This window comes from Saimiri boliviensis, chromosome 2 (assembly GCF_048565385.1).
Source record: "Saimiri boliviensis isolate mSaiBol1 chromosome 2, mSaiBol1.pri, whole genome shotgun sequence".
Classification (NCBI taxonomy): domain Eukaryota; kingdom Metazoa; phylum Chordata; class Mammalia; order Primates; family Cebidae; genus Saimiri; species Saimiri boliviensis.
In genome coordinates, this window is record NC_133450.1 from 62,545,430 (window position 1) to 62,560,783 (window position 15,354).

General features: G+C 40.4%; 1 protein-coding gene and 1 pseudogene across 4 annotated transcripts in view; one reads left to right on the forward strand and one right to left on the reverse strand.

Moving 5' to 3' along the window:
* BTBD7 (BTB domain containing 7) overlaps positions 1-15,354 on the forward strand; it is a 112,890-nt gene that overhangs the window by 4,390 nt on the left and 93,146 nt on the right. The window lies entirely within an intron of this gene.
* Positions 11,545-12,033, reverse strand: LOC101035424 (phosphoglycerate mutase 1 pseudogene; annotated as a pseudogene).

Sequence of the window (15,354 nt, forward strand, 5' to 3'; positions counted from 1 at the left end):
GCCGATCACCTGAGGTCGGGAGTTCAAGACCAGCCTGACCAACATGGTGAAACCCCATTTAAAAAAAAAAAAAAAAAAAAAAAAAAGGACAGGTAGGTTCTTGCCTGATCACCCAGGCTGGAGTGCACCAGTGTGATTATGGCTCACAGTAGTCTTGAACTTGGGGCTCAAACAGTCCTTCCATCTCAGCTTCCCGAATAGCTGGGACTGCAGGTGTGTGCCTACACGCCTGGCTAAGTTTTTAAAATTCTCTGAGGAGAAGGGATCTTACTATGTTCCCTAGGCCAGTCCCAAACTTTTGGACTCAAGTGGTCCTCCCACCTTAGCCCAGGGTGCTGGGATTACAGGCATGAGCCACCGTGCCCAACATTTTTATTTTATTTATTTTAAAAGAATTTTATAGTTCTGGCTCTTACATTTAGGTCTTATGTGTGGATATCCATTACCATATGTGTGGTTTTTCCATTACCATTTGTTGAGAAAACTGTCCTTTTCCCATTAAATGGTCTTGGCACCTTTGTTGAAAATTATTTGACCGTAAGTTTGAGGGTTTACTTCTGGGCTCTGTATTCTATTCTATTGGTCCATACGTTTGTTTTTATGCCAATATCACACTCTTTTAATTATCGTAGCTTTATAGTAACTTTTGAAATCAAGAAATGTGAGACTCCACTTTGTTCTTTTCAAGATTGTTTTGGCTATTTGCGATTCCTTGAGATGCCCTATGAATTTTAGGATGGGTCTTTCTATTTCTTCAAAAAATAGGCTATTGGTATTTTGTTAGGGATTGTATTGAATCTGTAGGTTGCTTTGGGTAATGTTGACTTCTAAATACTGAGTCTTCCAGTTTATGAACATGGAATATCTTTCCATTTATTTGCGTCTTTATTTCAGCAGTGCTTTTTAGTTTTTACTGTAAGAGTCTTTTGTCTCCTTGGCTAGGTTTATTCCTAAATATTTTATTCTTTTTGATGTGATTATAGATAGGATTTTTTCCTTAATTTCTCTTTTGGATTGTTCATTGTTAATGTTTAAGAATGCAACTCATTTTTTTTTTTTTTTTTTTTTGAGACGGAGTTTCGCTCTTGTTACCCAGGCTGGAGTGCAATGGCGCGATCTCGGCTCACCGCAACCTCCGCCTCCTGGGTTCAGGCAATTCTCCTGCCTCAGCCTCCTGAGTAGCTGGGATTACAGGCACGCACCACCATGCCCAGCTATTTTTTTTGTATTTTTAGTAGAGACGGGGTTTCACCATGTTGACCAAGATGGTCTCGATCTCTTGACCTTGTGATCCACCCGCCTCGGCCTCCCAAAGTGCTGGGATTACAGGCTTGAGCCACCGCGCCCGGCCTGCAACTCATTTTTATGTGTTAATTTTGTATCCTACAACTTTACTGAATTTATTAGTTCTAATAGTTTTTTTGTGTGTGTGGAATCTTTTTTTGTGTGATTTTCTATGTATAGGAATATGTCATCTGCAAACAGTTAATTTACTTCTTGCCTTTCAGTTTGGATGCCTTTTAATTTTTCCTTTCCTAATCTGAGCTAGGACTTCTGGTACTGTGTTGACTAGAAGTGGTAAAAGCAGGCATCCTTGACTTGTTCCTGATCTTAAAGGAAAGATTTTCAGTCTTTCCCTGTTGAATATGATATTAACATCAGTTTTTTTACATAAGACCTGTATTATATTCAGATAGTTTCCTTATATTCTTTGTTGAGTGCTTTAACAGGTATGTTTTAAGAGAAGTCATTTGTGGGTGCTGAAAAGAATTTCTAACCTGGTGAGTGAGAGAATTCTGATGTCATTGACAGAGTAATATATTATCATGAAGTTGATGTTTTAGGCATCATCTTTGTACATTTACAGACCTGTTATGGCTGAAGAAAAATAATACTATAGTTATTTAGTGGGGAAGACTGACATTCCTCAAATAATTATGCAGATATATGTCTGTAACTAGACTTACAGTTGTATTCCCAGCATCCGGCACAGTGCATGGCACATGGGTATTCACTTAACTTGCTAATTGAATCAAAAAGCAGAAGACTGATAAAAAACATATTGTTAATTATATAATTTTTAATGAAATATGTTTATTTGTAGCATTTTTTTTTTATTTTCTTGAGACAGAGTCTTACTTTGTCACCAGGCTGAGCACAGTGGTGCAATCACAACTTACTGCTGCCTCGGCTTCCTGGGCTTCAGTAAGCCTCCAGCCTCAGCCTCCCGAGTAGCTGGAACTACAGGCATGCGCCAGCATGCCTGGCTAATTTTTGTTGTTGTGAGAGACAGGGTCTTGCAGTGTTTCCCAGGCTTATTTTTATTTTATTTAAAACCATTTTCCCTGTGAACCCAGTCTTGGTACAATGGTAATAAAGCAAAATCGAACTTCTCCACTCTAGAATTAGACAAATGACTTTTTCTAAAACAGGTACAGTATCATTATTAAAGTGAGGTAACAGTTTTTCTTTCTTTTTCTTTTTTTTCTTCTTGAGATGGAGTCTTGCTCTGTCACCTAGGGTGGAGTGCAATGGCGTGATCCCAGCTCACTACAACTGCCACCTCCCAGGTTCAACCAATTCTCTCCTGCCTCGGCCTCCCAAGTAGTTGGGACTGTAGGTGCGCACTACCACGCCTGACTATGTTTTGTATTTTTAGTAGAGATAGTTTTGTCCTGTTGGCCAGGCTGGTCTCAAACTCCTTACCTAAGGTGATCCACCCACCTTGGCCTCCCAAAGGGCTGGGATTATGGGCGTGAGCCACCATGCCTGGCCCAGTTTTCTTTTTAGGTGAATGCTAGTGGAAGTTAGTTATCAGAATCCAGAATTTCAAAGGGGGGCTTTATTTATTTCATATTTTGTTTTATTTTATTTGTTTTAGACAGGGTCTTGCTCTGTTGCCTAGGCTGCAGTGGTGCAATCATGGCTCACTGCAACTTCAAGTATTGGGCTCACGCAGTCTTCCCACCTCAGCCTCCTGAGCAGCTAAGACTATGGACATGTACCACTATACCACTATACTTGGCTAACTTTTGCACTTTTTGTAGAGATAGGGTTTCACTGTGTTGCTCAGGCTGGTCTCGAACTCCTAGAATCAAGCAGTCCTTCAGCCTTGGCCTCCTAAAATGCTGGGATTATAGGTGTGAACCACCATGCCCAGCTGAGGCATAATTTCAACGAAACATTTAAAGTGCCTGCTGATTCCGGATTTATAATGAAACTCGAACATTCAGCATCTAATTTATTTGCAGAACAAGTTCAAAATTTAAGAACTACCATGCTGTGGTTTTTGTTTTTTTTTTTTTAATTTTAAAATTTTTGTTATTTTGTAAATTTGACATCACAAATTGAGTCTTTTAGATACCCTTACTATTTCAAATAATATAGTAACTTTAGAAACATAATATACTTAGTTTTATAAATTGACATTAAATCCATGTCACTATGTGACATGTGAACATTATAAGATTGAAATAGATGGGGACACTTGGAATAGATAGGAAACACTTTAATCCAATAAATAACATTCTTCAAGTCACAGGATTCAAAACAGTTCTCTTTATATAGCATTGTTGGGGTTTTTAGATATAGTTGTGATATAATAGAACACTGGACTGGAAATCAAGCCTCATTTAGATTCTTAGTTTTATGATCTTAAAGTCACCTAACCCATCTGAAGACTAATTTTCTCATCTATGCTGTCTGTCTTCTATGTATTTTTTTTACTTTTCTTTCCATCTCTATTGCCACTTCCTTATTAGTCTAGACTACTTATTTATTTATATACTTTTTTGAGACAGAGTCTCACTTATTAAACAGCGTACCAGCTAAGTCTCTGCCACTTTTTCTCCCACAGTACCGCTCCATCTCTAGCTATTCTCCGTATTACTATGATAATTAAGTTCTTTAAAAAACAGGCCAGGCACGGTGGCTCACACCTGTAATCCCAGCACTTTGGGAGGCCAAGGTGGGCAGATCGCCTGAGGTCAGGAGTTGGAGACCAGTTTGCCCAACATGGTGAAACCCTGTCTCTACTAAAAATACAAAAATTAGGTCTGGAGCCATTCCTACCACAGGACCTCTCATGATAGATAATTTTCTTAATGTTTCAGACAATTCTTTGGAATTATTTGCCACCAAAAATCTCTGATTCTGTCTCTTTTTATTTATTTTTTATGAGACAGGGTGGTGGCACATGCCTGTAATCCCAGCTGCTTGGAACGCTGAGGCAGGAGAATCGCTTCTATCTAGGAGGCAAAAGTTGCAGTGAACCGAGATCATGCCACTGCACTCCAGCCTGGGTGACAGAGCAAGACTCTACTTCAGCCATGCTGTTTCTTGTTCCCTGTGCCTCTTTGTTCTTTGTGTATTTATCCCATTGCTTGGAGTTCTTACTCTTTGCCTACTCTGTTAGCTGCCCATCTAATGTCTACTTTCCTCTTCTTTCCTAACAGAAATCTGCTTTTCGTGCATGCAGGGGGACTTGGAGAAGCTGATTTGTCACCACCTCCAGTGGTAGATTTCCATTAGTTCAAGCCAGTCAACTCATGGCATTTCCTTGTAAACTGTTACTTGTACCAATCAGATTTAAAGGGAAGTAGACATTCTGTTTGGGGGAGGGGGCGGAGGATTCTTTCCCCTCTTGCATGTGAACAAGGGAACCTAAGCCTCCTGTGGCTACTGACAGCTGTCTTGGGATCACAAGGGATGAAGCATTTTGTGAAGATGGCAGAGCAGAGAGGTAGAAGGAATCTGAATCCTTGGTAATATCATTTAGCCACATATTTTATTGGGTCTGGAGCCATCTCTACCATGGAATTTCTCATGACGGATAATTTTCTTAATGTTTTTGGAGTAATTTGCCATCAAAAATCTCTTGATTCTCTCTCTCTTTTTTTTTGAGACAGGATCTCGCTTTGTCACCCAGGCGGGAGTGCAGTGATGCAATCACAGCTTACTGTAGCCTTGACCTCTTTGGTTCAGCAATCCTCCTGCCTCAGGCTCATAAGAAATAGCCACCACACCTGGCTACTTCTAAAAAATTATTTGTAGAGGTGGGGTCTCTCTATGTTGCCCAGGCATCTCGAACTCCTGGTCTCAAGTGATCCTTTCACCTCAGCCTCCCAAAGTGTTGGGATTACAGGTGTGAACAACTGTACCTGGCACAGAATCTGTTGATTGATACAGTCGTCTTTATTTTTCAAGATCTAATTTTGGGACCTTTACCAATAGTCATACATTCTTTTGGAACTTTGCACAATAGTCTTTTGGAACTTTATGCCTCTCTTTTATCCTTTATTGCCCAGTATTATAATTGCTTGTATGCCTGACTCCCCTACATGACTGTATGTATGTACATGTATGTTTGGTGTGAACCAAAGCATATAGGATGTCACACAATGTCTAATAGTGTCACACAATGAGTAATAGGTATTCAGTAAGTGAGTTGTTAAGATGAAATAATAACATGAAAGAGTGCTTTGTAAGCAATTTTTAGAAGAGTTTCTGCTCTGCTAAATGTAAGCCATTTTTTAAATGAACATGAGATGTGTTGTTGTCTTTAAAGTAAAAATGGAGGCCGGGTGCGGTGGCTCACTCCTGTAATCCCAGCACTTTGGGAGATCAAGGCAGGATTTCAAGACCAGCCTGACCAGCATGGAGAAACCCTATCTCTAGTAAAAACACAAAATTTAGCTGGGCGTGGTGGTGTATGCCTGTAATCCCAGTTACTTGGGAGACTGAGGCAGGAGAATCACTTGAACCTGGGGGGTAGAGGTTGCGGTGAACCGAAATTGTGCCATTGCACTCCAGCCTGGGCAACAAGAGGTAAACTCCATCTCAAAAAAAAAAAAAAAACCCAGTAAGATCAGACATTGTTTTTTGCTTACTCTTCATTATTAACTAGAAATTTTCATTTAGATAAAAACTATGTCAGTCTCCTGGCTATAGTCCCTTATGGAAGGAGCAGTATTACATTTAGGTCTATTTCATCTGGGTTTCATTTTTGAATTATTCTTTAGAGAAGAATTCTATAATATGCTTCATGAGACCCAATTCTTGTCTTCAGACTTGCCCAAAATATTTTTTGCTTGCTTAAGACCAGACATGAGAATTTTCTTGTAAGCAGAAAGCTTTGTGACAGAACTAGATGAGTTTGTAGCGAATGTTAGTAATAGCTTATGACAGAGAAGTCTCATTATAGCCTCAATTACAGAGTCATAGTTCTGTCACATGCTTCAACAATAATGTCTGATAAGGGAGGGAGGGAGGATGGGGAAGAAGAGTTACAATTTACAGACTCTGTATATTTTATTATGTATTGGTTTTGGTCAAATAAATTTCAACATAGTAATGTGTAGAGTTAAAAAATTTTTTTTTCAAGTCATGTTCTTGCTATGTTGCCCAGGCTGGTTCTGAACTCCTCAACTCAAGCGATCTTCCTGCCTCAAGCCTTCCGAGTACCTGAGATGAACATACCCAGCTTTTCAGTATTTGTGTTTTTTTAAGAGACAGGGTACTCAGTCTGTTGCCTAGGCTGAAGTGCAGTGGCCCTGTCATAGCTTACCGCAGCCTCAAACACCTAGGCTCAAGAGATTGTCCCACCTCAACCTGCTGAGTAGCTAGGGCTACAGGCACACGCCATCATGCTCAGCTAATTTTTTAACATTGTTTGTAGTGGTGGGGTCCAACTGTATTGCCCAGGCTGGTCTTGAACTCCTGGCCTCAAGCAGTTCCTTTCATCTTGGCTTGCCAAAGCACTGGAATTATAGGCATGAGTCATATCACCCAGCCTTGTAGTTATTTTTAAAATGAAGATGAGTAATCGAGTATACCTTTAAAAAATATGTGATATAATATATTGGATGATTATGAAAGATATATTTGGCTGTGAAGAGAAACCTTATTGTTTTGATGTCTGGTTGTTAGCTTTTTACTTTACTAAGGACCCAGTTAACTTCCCTGTGCTTTAGTTTCCACAACTGTAAAATTACTTACTTTATTATTTCTCCATCCACTTTGAAAATTAAGTAAATGCTCTTTGGATTTCAACTTTCGATTATTTAAGCCAAGATCTCTCCTTTCGATTATTTAAGCCTAATTCTCTAATTCTCAAGATCTCTCTAATTCTCAAGATCTCTCTAATTCTCAAGATCTCTCTTCTGTATTTTGTATATGTTCTTTATGTCTGTGGGCTTAGTAATTCTTGAATTTAAAAAAATCATTTAAATCAAGCAATAATAATACTATATGTTTACGCATATAGTATATGTTTTTAAAGAAACAAGCAGGCTGGGTTTTAGTGGCTCATGCCTGTAATCCCAACACTATAGGAGGCCAAGGCAAAAGGACTGCTTGAGACCTGGTGGAGTTAAAGACCAGTCTGGGCAACATACCAGGATCACACCTCTACAAGAAAAAAAGTTTAAAAATTAGCCAGGTGTTGTGGCATGTACTTGTAGTTCTTAGCTACTTCGGAGGCTGAGGTGGAAAGATCACTTTAGCCCAGAAATTTGAGGTTACAGTGGGTAGTGATCACCCCACTACACACTCCAGCCTGGTTGACAGAATGAGAACCTGTGTTTAAAAAATGAAAATAGCCGGGCGCGGTGGCTCAAGCCTGTAATCCCAGCACTTTGGGAGGCCGAGGCGGGTGGATCACGAGGTCAAGAGATCGAGACCATCCCGGTCAACACAGTGAAACCCCGTCTCTACTAAAAATACAAAAAATTAGCTGGGCATGGTGGCACGTGCCTGTAATCCCAGCTACTCAGGAGGCTGAGGCAGGAGAATTGCCTGAACCCAGGAGGCGGAGGTTGCGATGAGCCGAGATCGCGCCATTGCACTCCAGCCTGGGTAACAAGAGCAAAATTCTGTCTCAAAAAAAAAAAAAAAAAAAAAAAAAAAAGAAAATAAATAAGCAATAGCATATGTTTTTAAAAAACAGCAAACAACTCTCTTAAGTCTAAACTCCTTTTCAGATCATGTGGCTCATACCTTGCTACTGCCCACTGCACTTTATATAGAAATACTTTTATTTCCTTCATGAACCCAGTTTTGTTCTCTCTGTTGGGCCTTTGAATAGTTAGTTCCCTCTGCTGTTTGGAGCCTTATTTTGGCATTCTTCCCTCTCCTTCCATTATTTTCACCAAGAAAAAGGGAAAGTTCACACTATTTATTGTCAGTCTTAGATATTATCCCAAATGTCACTTTTTCAACAATCCTATAAGATAGACAGTTTTATTATCATCAGACACAAAGAAGATTAAAAAAAAAATTTTCCAAGATCATACAGTTTAGAAATGGCAGAGTCAAATCCAAACTCAGGCAGTTTTGCTCCAGAAGTCTTCATCTCCACTGATTTATGCTTCCCCTATGTTGTAATTGCCTATTTAACAGTTTGCCCCACTATACTTTGATCACCTTTAGGGTGTTTGCTTGCTTGTTTGTGATGGAATCTTGCTCTGTAGTCCAGGCTGGAGTGGTATGGTGTGATCTTGGCTCACTGCAACCACCTCCCAGGTTCAAGCGATTCTTCTGTCTCACCCTCCCGAGTATCTGGATTACAGGCACACACCACCGTGCCTGGCTAATTTTTGTATTTTTAGTAAGACAGGGTTTCACTATTTTGGCCAGACTGGTCTTGAACTCCTGACCTCAAGCAATCCTCCCACCTAGGCCTCCGAAAGTGCTGAGATTACAGGCATGAGCCACTGCCCCCAGCCTTTTAAGCACTTTTGGAAGAAAAATTATGCCTGTCTTATTCAGTGTTATATCCCTATGTATTAAGCACATACTAGGTGCTCAGAAAATATTCAAATGAATGAAAATTCTTACTTGAGAGAGAGAGTGTTTTGAGTAAATTCTTCTCAGTACCTTTCACATAGGGTGGGTGTCAGTAAATACGGTAATGTTTTCATGCCTACTTATTATACAAAGTGAAATTTTTATGATCAAGTTAATTGTGGTTACAAGCTCATGTTTTATAACCTCTCAATTCCTTTTTGCCCAATACTTTATAGCAGTATCACTTTGCAACTGTAAAAACTGGTGTTTTGTAGACCTCTTTCTCATATTATCCCTCTGTGAACTGTTAAAATAGAGATCATTTGTAATTAGTTTCTAAAGGGTATGTAGGAGATTATATGAAATAAAATTATACTAGTAGATGGACTCTGATCATTTATACCAGTTAACCTTTTAACAAATTACAAAGGTGTAATTTCTCTGTGTGTATATTTTTTAAAGTATCCCATATTTTAAACCTTGACTGTATCTCAAAAAAAAAAAAAAGTGGTTTATCTGTATCCAATATTCACATGGTAGATAATGATGTAAGGCATGCACATTGTGTTCGTGTGTTTGTTGGAGAAGTTGAAATGTCAGTATACTTCAATAGACTTTTCAGATTAAAAATCTGAAAGCTACTTCTAGTAATTCTGCTGTAATTCTCAATCAGGTCAGTAGATAGGAAACCAAAAAAGTCTTCCTCCCCTCTGAATGTCCTTGCCTAAAGCTGGCCTCTTTAATCTTTCTTTTCTGTATTCCTTACAGTGTACTACAGGGCTTCTCAACCTTGGCACTTTTGACATTTGGGGCCATGTAATTCTTTGTTGTGGAGGACTGTCCTGTACCTTGTGAAACATTTAGCAGCATCCTCAGCCTCTACCTGTTAGAGGCAAATAGTACTCTTCCCCTTTCCCCTCTCCAGTTGTGGCAATTTAAAATGTCTCCAGACATTGTAAAGTGTGGGGGTTAGGGAGGGTGGAAGGGAAGAATAATCACCCCAGTTGGGAACTACAGCTTTCCTACATCATTCTGTCCACTTACTCATTTGTTTTAGTATCTTCCCTTTTATCTCACACTTAACCTTTTTAGACTTCCACATGCCTCTCTGCTACTTCCTCGCCTCTCTGAACCTTTTTGCAGCCATACTTCTAAAAAAGAATTATTAAACATCTGCTCTCCACAAGTTTCCACTTCCAGTTCAGTTTCCTCTTTTGAATTCTATTGAGACCATGTTTTTTTAGTTTTCCTCTATCTCTGTGGCTGTTCCATTTTTCTCTTCTTTATCAGCTCTACCTAGTTGAACAATGGCATCATCTTTGCCCCTTTCTTTCTTGTTCTCTTTTATCTAATCAACTCTCAAGTCTTCCTTTCTTGCCTGATTTCCTAGTGCTTAATGTTGTCTCTCATATATGTTGTCCTATTCATTCTTACTTAGTTTTTTTGGTAAGAACACAACATGAGATCTACCCTCTTAATATATTTTCAAGTATACATTATTGTTGACTATAGGTAGTGTTTTACAGTAGATCTCTCTAGAGCTTATTCATTTTGTTTAATTGAAACTGTATGCCTGTTGATTAATAAGCCTTCATTTCTCCCTAGCCCCTGACAACCACCATTTCACTCTTTGATTCTTTGAATTTGACTCTTTTAGATACTCACTGATGATTCTAGGTAATGATCAGGCCTAGATAAAGACCTCATGTAAGTGTAATTATGTAGTATTTGTCTTTTTGTGACTGACTTATTTTACTTAGCATAATGTCTTCAAGGTTCTTCCATGTTGTTTGTCACCATATTTCCTTCTTCTTTGAGGCCAAATAGTATTCTGTTTATGTATATGCCACATTTTTTTTTTTTTTTTTTTTTTTTTTTTGCACATCACTCCTTTATTATACTAATCCGGAGAAAGGATTTAGTACGGTTATGCTCAAAGGAACACTGGACCCATGTGGCAGAGCCAAGCAACTAGAACATGATTCAGAAATCAGTGAGACACTTGGACAGGACCAAGAGGCATTTCACTGCCACAAAAGAAAGTGGGGAGGGATTCAGAACCACATAGCAGGAAGCACTCCTGCCCCTCAGAGGTCAAGGAGCTGATCCCATATTGATATGAGGAATAGTTTATATTCTGATGACCATATGTGGTACTATTTCAACCGCCACAAGAAACCCCAAAACGGTTATTGTTTTGTACTATTTACATATACTATACTTTCTTTTTTTAATATAAAAGTAAATGTAACACATAAACTAAATTCAGGATACATCCCACCTTTCTAGAGCCAGCTTCTCTGGGGTCAGGGAGGAAACAGTTGTCACATCACTATGCAGGTTACATTCATCTGCCATTGGAATGAGTAGAACCCCCAGGCAGTGGCCTGACTGCAGACGGGCAGAGGACTGGCTCCTGGGGGTAGACAGGCTCTCTTGCCTCTTTTCATTGGTCACAGCTTAGCATGTTCCTCCCTTCAAGTCCTTAGTAAACAAAGCACTTGCAAAAACCCATCACTACCTTTCAACTCTCTTGGATAAGGGGAGCCTTTCTACAGCTTGTACTGAGAACCTATGCCCTAGAAGTGCAATTCTGACTAAAATTTATGAAGGGAGTGGATACAGGAGACAAAATGGCTAAAATGAAAATGGGAGCCTCCAGTTCCCATCTGCAGCTACAACTCAAGATGTCTACAAGTGAGGTCAGTGTGACATGTGAGGAGGCAGGGTTAGAGGGATGCAACAGGCAGGGAGCGTGCTCCTGGGGCCAGCAGCCTGCCCACTGGCCTTCACTTCTTGGCCTTCCCCTGGGCAGCCACAGCTTCCATGGCTTTACGCACGGTCTCTTCATCCCCCGGGAACTGCGTGGACTTGATGGGTTTCAAATTCTTGTCCAATTCATAGACAATGGAAATACCAGTCGGCAAGTTCAGCTCCATGATAGCCTCTTCAGAGAGACCCTCCAGATGCTTGACAATGCCCCAGAGGCTGTTGCCATGGGCTGCAGTCAGTACCCGTTTTCTCCTCCTTGATCTGGGGAACTATTTCTTGATTCCAGAAGGGCAGAGCTCTAGCAATCGTGTCCTTCAGACTCTCACAGGAGGGTAACTCATCTTCTGTGAGGTCTGCATACTTGCGATCCTTACTGATGTTGCTGTAGAAAGGATGGTCGGGCTCCATCAGAGGTGGTGGGACATCATAGGAGCGCCCCCATATCTTCACCTGGGCCTCACCATGCTGTGCAGCAGTTTCTGCTTTATTGAGACCAATTAGACCCCCATAGTGCCGCTCGTTGAGGCGCCAAGTCCTCACTTATTAAGGGTTCATTATGAGCCAGGCACTCTTTAAGGTCTTTGGACTACATAGTTACTGAAATAAGACACAGTCCCAGTACTCCAAGAATTTCGTCTGTTTGAGGACATGGAAATCTTAATTAATTGCTCTTACAGAGTGATTATGGAAATTGAAGTGTATCCCAAACTTTCTGGTAGCATATAGGAAAGGGGTGGTTTCTTAGTTTGATGTAAACCTCATTCAAGTGCCACTTCTTACATGCAGGCTATCCTGGTCACTACCCCGACTGATTTGTGTTTTTGTATTTTGGTTTACTCAGCTCTCTTTCTTTTCCAGCCTCCAGATCATCAGCATTTCCTATGACTCAACACTTAGCTTTTCATTCTTCTAGATCCTTTTCTTTTAGGAACTGGATTTCGTTTCAAGGGTTCAGCTGAAACTTCAAAATTTGTAATAGGTCCAACAAAACATTGTATTGTGAAGTAATACACATACAAAGTACATTAAATAAATTTAACTTTAAAAAAAAACATTATTTTAAAGCTGACATCATTCTGGTCATGAAATAGAGCACTGTATGCATTCCAAAAGCCCCCTCCCTGCCTCTTCCCAATCATAACCACCTTCTTCCTCCTCTCAAATATTACCGCTATTCCAATTTTTGTGGTAATTTCCTTGCAGATTCTTAAAAATAGCTTTACTCTTGATTACCAGCTGAGTATTTATCCCAAAACAATAGAGTTTCATTTTGGGAGGCCAGAGGACAGTAGAGAAAGACATTTTATCATACCCCATTTTGTGCCTGCGTTGGATCCACAGTATCACCCCCAGTTTTGGTGAGGAGGAAGCACAGGACTATTATAATGTGACTCAGTTAAAAGTTACTACAGCCAAAAAAAAAATACAAAAGAAAATCACAAAGCGAAAATGCCCATGGAGCAGTGTCCAGAGGAAACCAGGCACAAGCTTCAAGAGTCTTATCCCAGTGAAATTGCACAGGATGCATCTGCTTTTAGATGCATGTGCCCATGATTTTTATTGACTTAGTGCCAATGATGTTTATTGGGGTATAATCACATAGGCACCCTCTATCTAGCTTGTACCAAATTCCAAGCTCCCAGAAGGAAAGCAGATATTCAGCATCAACCAAATTGTTTGAACAGTTTAGGCACAGTAAATCACCCTTAAATAGTCAGGGAATTGAGGGAACATTCCCAAAATCCAAGTTCCCAGAGACCTCTGCCAGGACCATCTTTGCATGCAGGCCTTTCTAAGGATAGCAGTCCTAGGCCTGCTATGTTGTCTTTTTGGCATAGTACCTTTCAACGTTTCTCAATTCAAAATTTAAATAAATAAAAAAATCAGTTCTCACATTATGTTACGTTCTTTTTTTCTCCATCTGTTGTTTTCTTTCATAATGTATCAAGTTTAGCTAGGCCTGGTCGTATGTGCCTATAGTCCCAGCTACTTGGGAGGCTAAGGCAGGAGGATCTGTTTAGCCCAGGAGTTCAAAGCTGTAGTGCACAATAATTCCACCTGTGATTAGCCACTGCACTCAACGTGGGCAACATACCAAACCACATTTCTTTTAAAAAAAAAAAAGTATCAGTGCCCAGTGCAAAGGTTGACTACTATAATATGATTGAAAATATGTTCCAGCCAGGCTCAGTGGCTCATGCCTTTAATTCCAGCACTTTGGGAGGCCAAGGCAGGCGGATCACCTGAGGTCACGAGTTTGAGACCACCCTGGCCAACATGGTGAAACCCCATCTCTACTAAACATAAAAAATTAGTCAGGTTTGGTGGCATGTGCCTGTAATCTCAGCTACTCGGGAGGCTGAAGCAGGATAATTGCCTGAACCCAGGAAGTGAAGGTTGCAGTGAGCCGAGATCGTACCACTCCACTCCCATCTTTAGTTATCAGGGTGACGGAGCAAGACTCTGTCTTAAAAAAAAAAAAAAAAAAAGTATGTTTTATGGAACACTGTACATGGCTTATGATTGGTTTTTCTTATGAAGGTTTCTGTGATTAAGTTTAGAAAGGCTAAATTAAACAGATTTCTTAACTGCGGGACTCTTAGCCTTTTCACAGGGATGTGCATGACTTGGCTTCTGCCTACATTTCTGCTTCATCTCTCATTCTTTTCCCTGACCCACTTTGCTTTCTCTGCACTAGATTTAATCTAATACTAAGGATCAAATTACAATCGTCTGTATTACGTGGACATTTTTCAGTTTGCCACAGCAATATTATGATCTCTTTACCATCTTGAATATGAACTGTCCCTCCATCTCTGCTCAATTGCTGTGTCAGAACAAGCAAACATTTTTACTATTTCATTCATACATTCACCAAAATTTGTTGAGCACCTACTATACTTGCCAGACACAGTTCTGGGCACTGGAGATACAACAGTGAATGCAACAGTGAAAAACCTCACCTTATATAGTTTACCTTACAGTGGGGAATGAAAAAGGGAAACAATAATTAAAAATACATGTTAGGTCCAGTACGGTGGCTCACACCTGTAATCCTTAAACATTAAGAGGCCAAGGTGGGAGAATCACTTGAGGCCAGGAGTTCAAGACCAACCTGGGTAATATACCAACACCCCTGTCTCAACAGGAAAAAATTAAAATGGGACCAGGTGTGGTGGCTCATACCTATAACACCAGCACTTTGGGAGGGCAAGGTGGGCTGACCACAAGGTCAGGAATTCGAGACCAGCCTGGCCAACATGGTGAAACCCCATCTTTACTAAGAATACAAAAATTAGCTGGGCATGGTGGTAGGCGCCTATAATCCCAACTACTCGGGAGGCTGAGGCAAGGAGAATCACTTGAATCCAGCAGGCAGAGGTTGTAGTGAGCCAAGATCATGCCACTGCACTTCAGCCTGGGTGACAAAGCAAAACTCTGCCTCAGTAAATAAATAATAAATTAGCTGGGCACAGTGGTACACACTGTGGTCCCAATTACATGGGAGCATAACTTGAGCCCAGGAGTTAGAAGCTATAGTGAGCTGTGATTGTGTCACTGCACTTAATCCCAACATACTCTGGGAGTCCAAAGCCAGAAGATCACCTGAGGTCAGGAGTTCAAGACCAGCCTGGCCAACATGGAGAAACCCTCTCTACTAAAAATCCAAAAAAATTAACCAGACATCTGTAATCCCAACTACTCGGGAGGCTGAGGCAGGAGAATCACTCGAACCCAGGGGGCAGAGGTTGCAGTGAGCCAGGATCACGCCATTGCATTCCAGCCTGGGCAACAAGA